Here is a 10678-nt window from a genome sequence, read left to right on the forward strand (position 1 = left end):
AAGTTTAGTGTAAAAAACAAATAAAAACAAATGCCACACGCAGATCTGTTTCTACAAACACACTGACAGACTTAATGTTGAGGTACTGCTGCAGGTAGTAATACTGTATATACTGTGTATGTTCTGCTCCCTAATACACTACTGTTAGATACCCTAACAGTTAACTGACAACCAGGTCACATGATACTTGTGAGGGTCACATGACGGCTCACGTTACTGATGCCATGTTTAGTCCTATCCAGCTCTCCTATGGATGCATTTTACAGGACCAAAATGGGTCGCACCATTTTTATTTTTCTTCAGGAAGAGGCTATTACATTGATATAATAACGGTCTGTGAGCAAAATTTTAAACAGATATATATTAGAAAATTGTTCAACATCCTCTTCTCTATATATTAATAAATGTCAACATTAAAACTAAAATACTTCTTTAACTGTTTCCATAACTCCCACTGAAAGGATTAGCAGCAGAGACTAGCAGCTGTGGTGTCGGTAGCAGTAGCAGCAGCCATTTGGTACAGAACATGATGGTAGGCAGGCAGACAGTGACATGATGGGACACCATCAGCAAGGGCAGATCTATTAATTGGCTTCAGCTGCACGTGTATGAAAATCTTCCCTTTGACAAAAGTGATGTTTTGTGCACTGGTGGAGGACAACTTGTAAATCTGGGTGTCACACTGAAAGCCCTTTCTTAGATGACATTGCAGACTGTGCAGTACAAAGAGAACATACTGGGACAGTTTGGGCCAATGTTTCAATCTTCCTACTCAGGATTCCATAAGGTCAGGGAACACAGTATGCAACAGAGAAAGGCCAGAGTCCAGGTAGGACTGCACCTAGATGTTCAGGCGATAGATACAGTATCTGTTTGCTGATTTGTGTCAGCCTGGTACGGAACATGAAAAAATTTCTCCATCATGTTGATGATACTGAACTGGCTGCTGCGGCTTCTGCTGCTTGTGGTAGTGGAGATGGCAGGTGGTGGGTGACTCTGTGGAGCAGGGAAAGGAGTCTCCCAGCCAGACACACAGCCAGCAGGCGTCTGCTGTGACAAGCTGTGCACACAGTGTATCCTGGTAATAAAGCAATTTGACCTCCCTTTCCGCAACAGTTTCCTGTTACAGTTGCTTTGATAGTGAGCGTCTAAAAGCATGTCTATCCAGTAATCAGACTGCTTAATGGTAAGAACACACCTGTTATTACGTAAGCAAGCAGGTATACAGCTTGCCATTCTTGCCAGTGTGCTTAAGGACCCAGTTTTTTCCAGCTCAGTCCCCCACTGAGATGATTAGTCATCATGGTCAGCGTCATCATCATCATCAGCCTAGTTTTCCTAAAGAAGTGACAACTCCTCCTCTTGTTGCCCCTCCACCAGTGGTAGCTCCTCATTCTCTACATCCTGCTCCATGGGGCTTTGTCCATGTGGGTCCCAAACAGCTACAGGGTCGCCAGAAAGATGTATAAGCTGTTCCTCTTCGGCAGTCATTTGATGCATCAGTGTGAGCATCTGCTGTAAAATAAATATCAGGAGGATGACTTTGTTTATGTTGCAGTTGTCCCTATTGACAAATCTCTTTGGTCTCTTTGAAGGGCTTGAGTGCACAAGTCTCTAATGAGCTACCACTTCCTGACCTTGAAACACATGCTCCCTGCCAAACATAGAAACATAGAAACATAGAATGTGTCGGCAGATAAGAACCATTTGGCCCATCCAGTCTGCCCAATATACTAAATACTATGGATAGCCCCTGGCCCTATCTTATATGAAGGATGGCCTTATGCCTATCCCATGCATGCTTAAACTCCTCCACTGTATTTGCAGCTACCACTTCTGCAGGAAGGCTATTCCATGCATCCACTACTCTCTCAGTAAAGTAATACTTCCTGATATTACTTTTAAACCTTTGCCCCTCTAATTTAAAACTATGTCCTCTTGTAGCAGTTTTTCCTCTTTTAAATATTCTCTCCTCTTTTACCGTGTTGATTCCCTTTATGTATTTAAAAGTTTCTATCATATCCCCTCTGTCTCGTCTTTCTTCCAAGCTATACATGTTAAGGTCCTTTAATCTTTCCTGGTAAGTTTTATCCTGCAATCCATGTACTAGTTTAGTAGCTCTTCTCTGAACTCTCTCCAAAGTATCAATATCCTTCTGGAGATATGGTCTCCAGTACTGAGCACAATACTCCAAATGAGGTCTCACTAGTGCTCTGTAGAGCGGCATGAGCACCTCCCTCTTTCTACTGGTAATTCCTCTCCCTATACACCCAAGCATTCTGCTAGCATTTCCTGCTGCTCTATGACATTGTCTGCCTACCTTTAAGTCTTCTGAAATAATGACCCCTAAATCCCTTTCCTCAGATACTGAGGTTAGGACTGTATCACTGATTTTATATTCTGCTCTTGGGTTTTTACGTCCCAGGTGCATTATCTTGCACTTATCAACATTAAATTTTAGTTGCCATATTTTTGACCATTCCTCTAGTTTTCCTAAGTCCTTTTCCATTTAGTGTATCCCTCCAGGAACATCAACCCTGGTGGTCTGGTGCATAACAAAATCATGTTTGATGCTTGATGCACTTTAACTGATCAGCATGTGGCTGCTCTCACCCAGGCTAATCAGCTCCAATACGGAATAGCACTGCTTCACTTTACACACGTGATAGGAGGTAGGGGAGTTGATGCTCTGCCCTTTTTCTGTTGGGGATGGGAGGATGTCCATGGGGGAGAACAGTAGAAGGCAGATAAGCACTTGGTGTGGGAAACAGACTGACCTAAATGTGGAGGTGTTCAGAGATGTATGTGAAAGACATGTACTGTCCCTACTCTTAGCGGCTGCTGCAAGTGTCCACAGTGGCGTGCACCTTGCTGCCCATTGAGAATTGCAATGAGTGGCCCACATTCTCTGCTATGTGACAGTACAAGGGATAGATGGCTTTTTTGGAGAAATAATGCCAGCTAGGTATTTTCCAGAGAGACACACTGTCAGCTCTTTAAAGGCAGCAGAATCCGAATGGTAAGGCAGCAACTGCACCAGCTTGGCTAGCTGGGAGTTAAGCTTACACACAAGCTAATTGCTGGTGGCAAATAGTTTTTACCTAGCCACATATTCAGTTATGGCTGTCTCATAATGGAGCAGAGGAAAATGAGGAGGAGAAGTCAGAGCAGGAGAGAAAGCAGCTGGAGACGATGACAAAGACACTTCAGCTTGGGGATTGGGACTGGCTGCCACAAAAAAGATCAGGAAGAGGACAGGATTGTTCTGATTCAGAATGCTGGCCTCTTCTAATTTCCCATAGAACCTGTGATGTCGCCTGATATGCTCTTGTGCTCTAATAGAGCCCTGGTATGTTTGTGTTTGAACGCCCATGGCTAATTTTAACCCCTTCAACCCCGGGCCTGTTTTCACCTTCCTGCCCAGGCCATTTTTTGCAAATCTGACATGTGTCACTTTACGTGGTGATAACTTTAAAACGCTTTTACTTATACAGGCCATTCTGAGATTGTTTTCTCGTCACATATTGTACTTCATGACAGTGGTAAAAATAAGTAAAAAAAAAAAAAATATATATATATTTTTTTAAGTACCAAATTTACCAAAAATTTTGAAACATTTGTAAATTTCAAAATTTCAATTTCTCTACTATTATAATAGATACTAATACCTTCAAAAATAGTAATTACTTTACATTCCCCATATGTCTACTTCATGTTTGGATCATTTTGAAAATGACATTTTATTTTTTGGGGACGTTAGAAGGCTTAGAAGTATGGAAGCAAATCTTGAAATTTTTCGGAAAATTTCCAAAACCCACTTTTCAGTTCAGATCTGAAGTCACTTTGTGAGGCTTACATAATAAAAATTACCCCATTTTAGAAACTAGACCCATCAAGGTATACAAAACTGATTTTACAAACTTTGTTAACCCTTTAGGTGTTCCACAAGAATTTATGGAAAATGGAGATGAAATTTCAGAATTTCACTTTTTGGGCAGATTTTACATTTTAATAAATTTTTTCCAGTAGCAAAGAAAGGGTTAACAGCCAAATACAACTCAATATTTATTACCCTGATTCTGCGGTTTACAGAAACACCCCACATGTGATCGTAAACTGCTGTACGGGCACATGGCAGGGTGCAGAAGGAAAGGAATGCCATATAGTTTTTAGAAGGCAAATTTAGCTGAACTGGTTTTTAGATGCCATGTCCCATTTGAAGACCCCCGATGCACCCCTACAGTAGAAACTCAAAAAAGTGACCACATTTTGGAAACTACGGGATAAGGTGCCAGTTTTATTGGTAGTATTTTGGGGTACATATGATTTTTTATTGCTCTATATTATGTTTTTTGTGAGGCAAGGTAACAAAAAAATTGATGTTTTGGCACCGTTTTTATTTTTTATTTTTACAGCGTTTACCTGAGGGATTAGGTTTTTTTAAAGAGCAGATCGTTATGCATGTGGCAATACCTAATATGACTACTTTTTCTTATTTATTTAAGTTTTACACAATAATAGCATTTTTGAAACCGAAATAATGATATTTTAGTGTCAGTCTGAGAGCCATAGATTTTTTTTTTTTTGACCGATTCTCTCAGTTAGGGTCAAATTTTTGGCGGGATGAGGTGACGGTCTGATTGGTATTTTTTTTTTTTACACTTTTTTTTTACGGTGTCCACCTGAGTAGTTAGGTCATGTGATATTTTTATGGAGCTGTTTATTACGGATGTGGCGATACCTAATATGTATACTTTATTTTTTTCACTTTAGCACAATAAAAGCAGTTTTGAAGCAAAAAATAATCATATTTTAGTGTCTCCATAGTCTGAGAGCCATAGCTTTTTTATTTTTTGACCGATTCTCTTAGGTAGGGTCTCATTTTTTGCAAGATGAGGTGACGGTCTTATTGGTACTATTTTAGGGGGCATACACCTTTTTGATCATTTGCTGTTGCAATTTTTGCGATGTAATGTGAAAAAAATAGCTTTTTTTTTTACACAGGTTTTTTTTTTTTTACGGTGTTCATCTGAATGGTTAGGTCATGTAATATTTTTATAGAGCTGGTTGTTACGGACGTGGCGATACCTAATATGTATATATATATATGTTTTAGTGTCTCCATGTTCTGAGAGCTATATATATTTTTTTTTTTGGGCGATTGTCTTAGGTAGAGGCTAATTTTTGGCGGAATGAGGTGAATGTTTTATTCATACCATTTTGGGGGGCATACGCTTTTTTGATTGCTTGGTGTTGCACTTTTTGTGATGTAAGGTGACAAAAATGGCTTTTTTTTACTCTGTTTTTATTTTATTTTTTTATGGTGTTTATCGGACAGGGTGGATCATGTGATATATTTATAGAGCCGGTCATTACGGATGTGGCGATACCTAATATGTGTGGGTTTTGTTATTTTTTTCTGTTTATTATAAAATAAGGGGAAAGGGGCGTTTTTTTTTTCTTTTTTACTTTATAAATTTTATTACTTTATTAATTTTATTACTTTATTAATTTTATTAAAAACACTTTTTTTAAAACTTTTTTTTACTTTACTTTATTTATGACATTCACTTTTGGGGGTCTGATCCCCTTCGCAATGCATTACAATACATCTGTATTGTAATGCATTGCCTGTTAGTGTATGACACCGAGTCATACACTAACAGGTTGCCTAGGAGACCCAGCCTGAGGTTGGATCACCTCGGCTCCCGTAGAAGGCAGTTCCTGATGCCGTGCAAGGCATTGGGCAGCCTCTGCACGGCATCGGGCTGCCTTGTGTCGCATCGGGTCCCCGCCACAGCAGCGCGGGGACTCGATGCAATCGTTCACCTGACACAAACCTCTTCTATGTCGCGGTCAGCGCAGATCGCGGCATAGAAGGGGTTAATCCGCCTGCATCAGCTTTTACAGCGATGCCGGCGGATACAGCAGGGGCCCGGCTACCACGGACTGCCGGGCCCCTGCAGTGATCGCGCGCGCACCGCTCCGGTGCCCGCGCGATCACTATGACGTACTATTACATCAAATTGCGGGAACTCAGTGGTTCCCATGACGTAACAGTACGTCAAAGCTCGGGAAGGGGTTAATCCTGCAGATCTTGCACATGGTAGTGGTTCTCTGTGCTGACCTTGCGAAAAAACACCATACAGGAGTTGCTTCCACGGAGCTAGCCACGCTTGGCTTAGGTCTGGCACATTTTGAGCCTGCACACACAGTCTCGGTGGTATCACCAGTTCCTGAGCTCACCACAATAGAGGCAGATATGCCCTAGCAGTATTTTGGAAGATTTTGGCCATACATTGCCTCTGCTCTTTATTGCCAACACGGCTATCACCCTCCTCCTCTGATATAACCTCCTCCTTAGCACCCTGATAATGCTTTCAGGCCCTGTCAAACACAGTCAACATTATAGTCCCTACCCTCCCTGTCACTTTTATCTGACTGATATGACATTGTGGGCTTCTCCGCCTCCCTCCTGACAACTCATCAACAGGGATACTCTCTAGAACAGTGGTTCTCAACCTTTCTAAAGCCGTGACCCCTTAATACAGTTCCTCATGTTGTGGTGACTCCCAACCATTACATTTTTTTCCTTGCTACGTCATAACTAATTTTGCTACTGTTATGAATTGTAATGTAAATATCTGATATGCAGGATGTATTTTTATTGCTACAAATTGAACATAATTAAAGCAGAGTAATTAATCACAAAGACAAAATGTTATATATTGTCAAATATTTATTTCTAATTACAAATAAATGAAATTTTGTATTGAAGCATGATGTATAAATCAGTGGTACTTCAGGTCTCCCCCAAATAAATAAATCAGAAGTGCTCAGGGTCCCCCAAATAAATAAATCAGCGGGGCTTCAGGTCTCCCCCAAATAAATAAATCAGCGGTGCTCAGGGTCCCCCAAATAAATAAATCAATGGTGCTCAGGGTCCCCCAAATAAATAAATCAGCGGTGCTTCAGGTTCCCCCCCCCCCAAATAAATAAATCAATGGTGCTCAGGGTCCCCCAAATAAATAAATCAGCGGTGCTTCAGGTCCCCCCAAATAAATAAATCAGCGGTGCTTCAGGTCCCCCCCCCCCAAATAAATAAATCAATGGTGCTCAGAGTCCCCCAAATAAATAAATCAATGGTGCTCAGGGTCCCCCAAATAAATAAATCAATGGTGCTTCAGGTCCCCCCCCCCCTCAAATAAATAAATCAGAAGTGCTCAGGTCTCCCCCAAATAAATAAATCAATGGTGCTTCAGGTCCCCCCCCCCCAAATAAATAAATCAGCGGTGCTTCATGTCCCCCCAAATAAATTAAGCCTTGCTCAGCCAAATAATTAAAATAAAATTAGCCAGGCTCAGCCAGGCTCAATTAAATCATTGGTGGCAGTGGTGCTCAGCGGCGGTGTCATTAACGAAAAAACTCGGACCTCAGCAGACAGGCGGCCCGACTTAGGCTCTTTCAAGCACAGGCAGTGATAGGACATCACTTCCTGTGCGCGAGGATAAGGGGCCGCTGCCGTTGTGCGGGCGACCCACAATAGGAAGCCTCAGGCGACCCCCCGGAAAGGGCCGATCGACCCCCAAAGGGGTCGCGACCCCTAGGTTGAGAATTGCTGCTCTAGAATCTTCCATAGCACGTGGGATTTCTTTGCCTCTTCTTTAGAAAAAAGAAGGTGCCGTACTCGGAGGGGGCAGTGAAGATATATGAAGACATTACAGTATCTCACAAAAGTGAGTACACCCCTCACATTTTTGTGAATATTCTATTATATCTTTGCATGGGACAACACTGCAGATATGACACTTTGATACAATGTAAAGTAATCAGTGTACAGCGTGTATAACTGTGTAAATTTGATGTGCCCTCAAAATAACTCTACACACAGCCATTATTATGTATCTAAACCGCTGGCAATAAAACTGAATACACCCCTAAGTGAAAATGTATTGTGCCCAAAGTGTCAATATTTTGTGTGGCCACCATTATTTTCCAGCACTGCCTTAACTTTCTTGGGCATGGAGTTCACTAGAGCTTCACAGGTTACCACTGGAATCCTCTTCCACTCCTTCATGACGACATCACGGAGCTGGTGGATGTTGGAGACCTTGGGCTCCTCCATCTTCTAGTTGAGGATGCCCCTAAAATGCTCAATAGGGTTTAGGTCTGGAGACATGCTTGGCCAGTTCAGCACCTTTACCCTTAGTTTCTTTAGCAAGGCAGTGGTCGTCTTGGAGGTGTGTTTGGGGTCATTATTATGTTGGAATACTGCCCTGTAGCCCATTTTCTGAAGTGAGTGGACAATGCCTTGCTTCATTATGTCACAGTACATGTTGGCATTCATGGTTCCCTCAATGAACTGTAGCTTCCCAGAGCCAGAAGCACTCATGCAGCCCCAAACCATGACACTCACCACCATGCTTGACTATAGGCAAAACACACTTGTCTTTGTACTCCTCATCTAGTTGCCACCACACACGTTCGAAACCATCTGAACCAATAAAGTTTCTTGGTTTCATCAGACCACAGAACATGGTTCCAATAATCCATGGCCTTAGTCTGCTTGCATGGTTTGCAGGCTTTCTTGTGCATCATCTTTCGAAGTGGCTTCCTTCTGAGGCGACAGTCATGCAGACCAATTTGATGTAGTGTGCGGTGTATGGTCTGATCACAGACAGGCCCCTTTAACTTCTGCAGCAATGCTGGAAGCACTTATACATCTACTTTGAAAAGACAATCTCTGGATATGACGCTGAGCACGTAAACTCAAATTCTTTGGTCGACCATAGCAAGGCCTGTTCTGAGTGGAACCTGTCTTGTTAAACCGCTGTATGGTCTTGGCCACCATGCTGAAGCTCAGTTTCAGGGTTTTGGCAATCTTCTTATAGCCTAGGCCATCTTTATGTAGAGCTACAATTCTATTTTTCCGATCTTCAGAGACTTCTTTGCCATGAGGTGCCATGTTAAACTTCCAGTGACCAGTATGAGACAGTGTAAGAGCGATAACACCAAATTTAACATACCTGCTCCCCATTCATACCTGAGACCTTGTAACACTAACTAGTCACATGACACTGGGGAGGGAAAATGGCTAGTTGGGCAAAATTTGGCCATTTTCACTTAGGGGTGTACTCACTTTTGTTGCCAGTGGCTTAGACATTAAAGGCTGTGTGAGTTATTTTGAGGGCATACCAAATTTACACTGTTATACAAGCTGTACACTGACTACTTTACATTGTATCAAAGTGTCATATCTTCAGTAGTGATGAGCGGCAGGGGCAATATTTGAATTTGCAATATTTTGTGAATATTTTGTAGAATATTCATCATATATTAGCGAATTTATAATTCGAGATTATATTATTTATTGAAAAAAATCGGCAATGTAATATTCGCGTAATGCGTGCAAAATACAGGCGTGGGTCACTTATGCTACATTTGTCAAGCTGGTATAAGTTTTCTGAGACTGGAGAAAATGGTTGGCACGGCAGAACAGTAGAATAGCTTTATATGCAGATAGAGTGCTCGAATATATTAATGGTTGCGAATTTTCGGCAATTAACCACCTCCGGACCGCCTAACGCAGGATCGCGTTCCGGAGGTGGCAGCGCTGCGCACAGTCACGTATATACGCGTCATCTCGCGATGGCCGAGATTTCCTGTGAACGCGCGCACACAGGCGCGCGCGCTCACAGGAACGGACGGTAAGAGAGTTGATCTCCAGCCTGCCAGCGGCGATCGTTCGCTGGCAGGCTGGAGATGTGTTTTTTTTTAACCCCTAACAGGTATATTAGACGCTGTTTTGATAACAGCGTCTAATATACCTGCTACCTGGTCCTCTGGTGGTCCCCTTTGTTTGGATCGACCACCAGAGGACACAGGTAGCTCAGTAAAGTAGCACCAAGCACCACTACACTACACTACACCCCCCCCCCCCCGTCACTTATTAACCCCTTATTAGCCCCTGATCACCCCTGATCACCCCATATAGACTCCCTGATCACCCCCCTGTCATTGATTACCCCCCTGTCATTGATCACCCCCCTGTAAAGCTCCATTCAGATGTCCGCATGATTTTTACGGATCCACTGATAGATGGATCGGATCCGCAAAACGCATCCGGACGTCTGAATGAAGCCTTACAGGGGCGTGATCAATGACTGTGGTGATCACCCCATATAGACTCCCTGATCACCCCCCTGTCATTGATTACCCCCGTCATTGATTACCCCCCTGTAAAGCTCCATTCAGACGTCCGCATGATTTTTACGGATCCACTGATAGATGGATCGGATCCGCAAAACGCATCCGGACGTCTGAATGAAGCCTTACAGGGGCATGATCAATGACTGTGGTGATCACCCCATATAGACTCCCTGATCACCCCCCTGTAAAGCTCCATTCAGATGTCCGCATGATTTTTACGGATGCACTGATAGATGGATCCGATCCGCAAAACGCATCCGGACGTCTGAATGAAGCCTTACAGGGGCATGATCAATGACTGTGGTGATCACCCCATATAGACTCCCTGATCACCCCCCTGTAAAGCTCCATTCAGATGTCCGCATGATTTTTACGGATGCACTGATAGATGGATCCGATCCGCAAAACGCATCCGGACGTCTGAATGAAGCCTTACAGGGGCATGATCAATGACTGTGGTGATCACCCC

Source organism: Bufo bufo, chromosome 3 (assembly GCF_905171765.1).
Source record: "Bufo bufo chromosome 3, aBufBuf1.1, whole genome shotgun sequence".
NCBI classification, from domain to species: domain Eukaryota; kingdom Metazoa; phylum Chordata; class Amphibia; order Anura; family Bufonidae; genus Bufo; species Bufo bufo.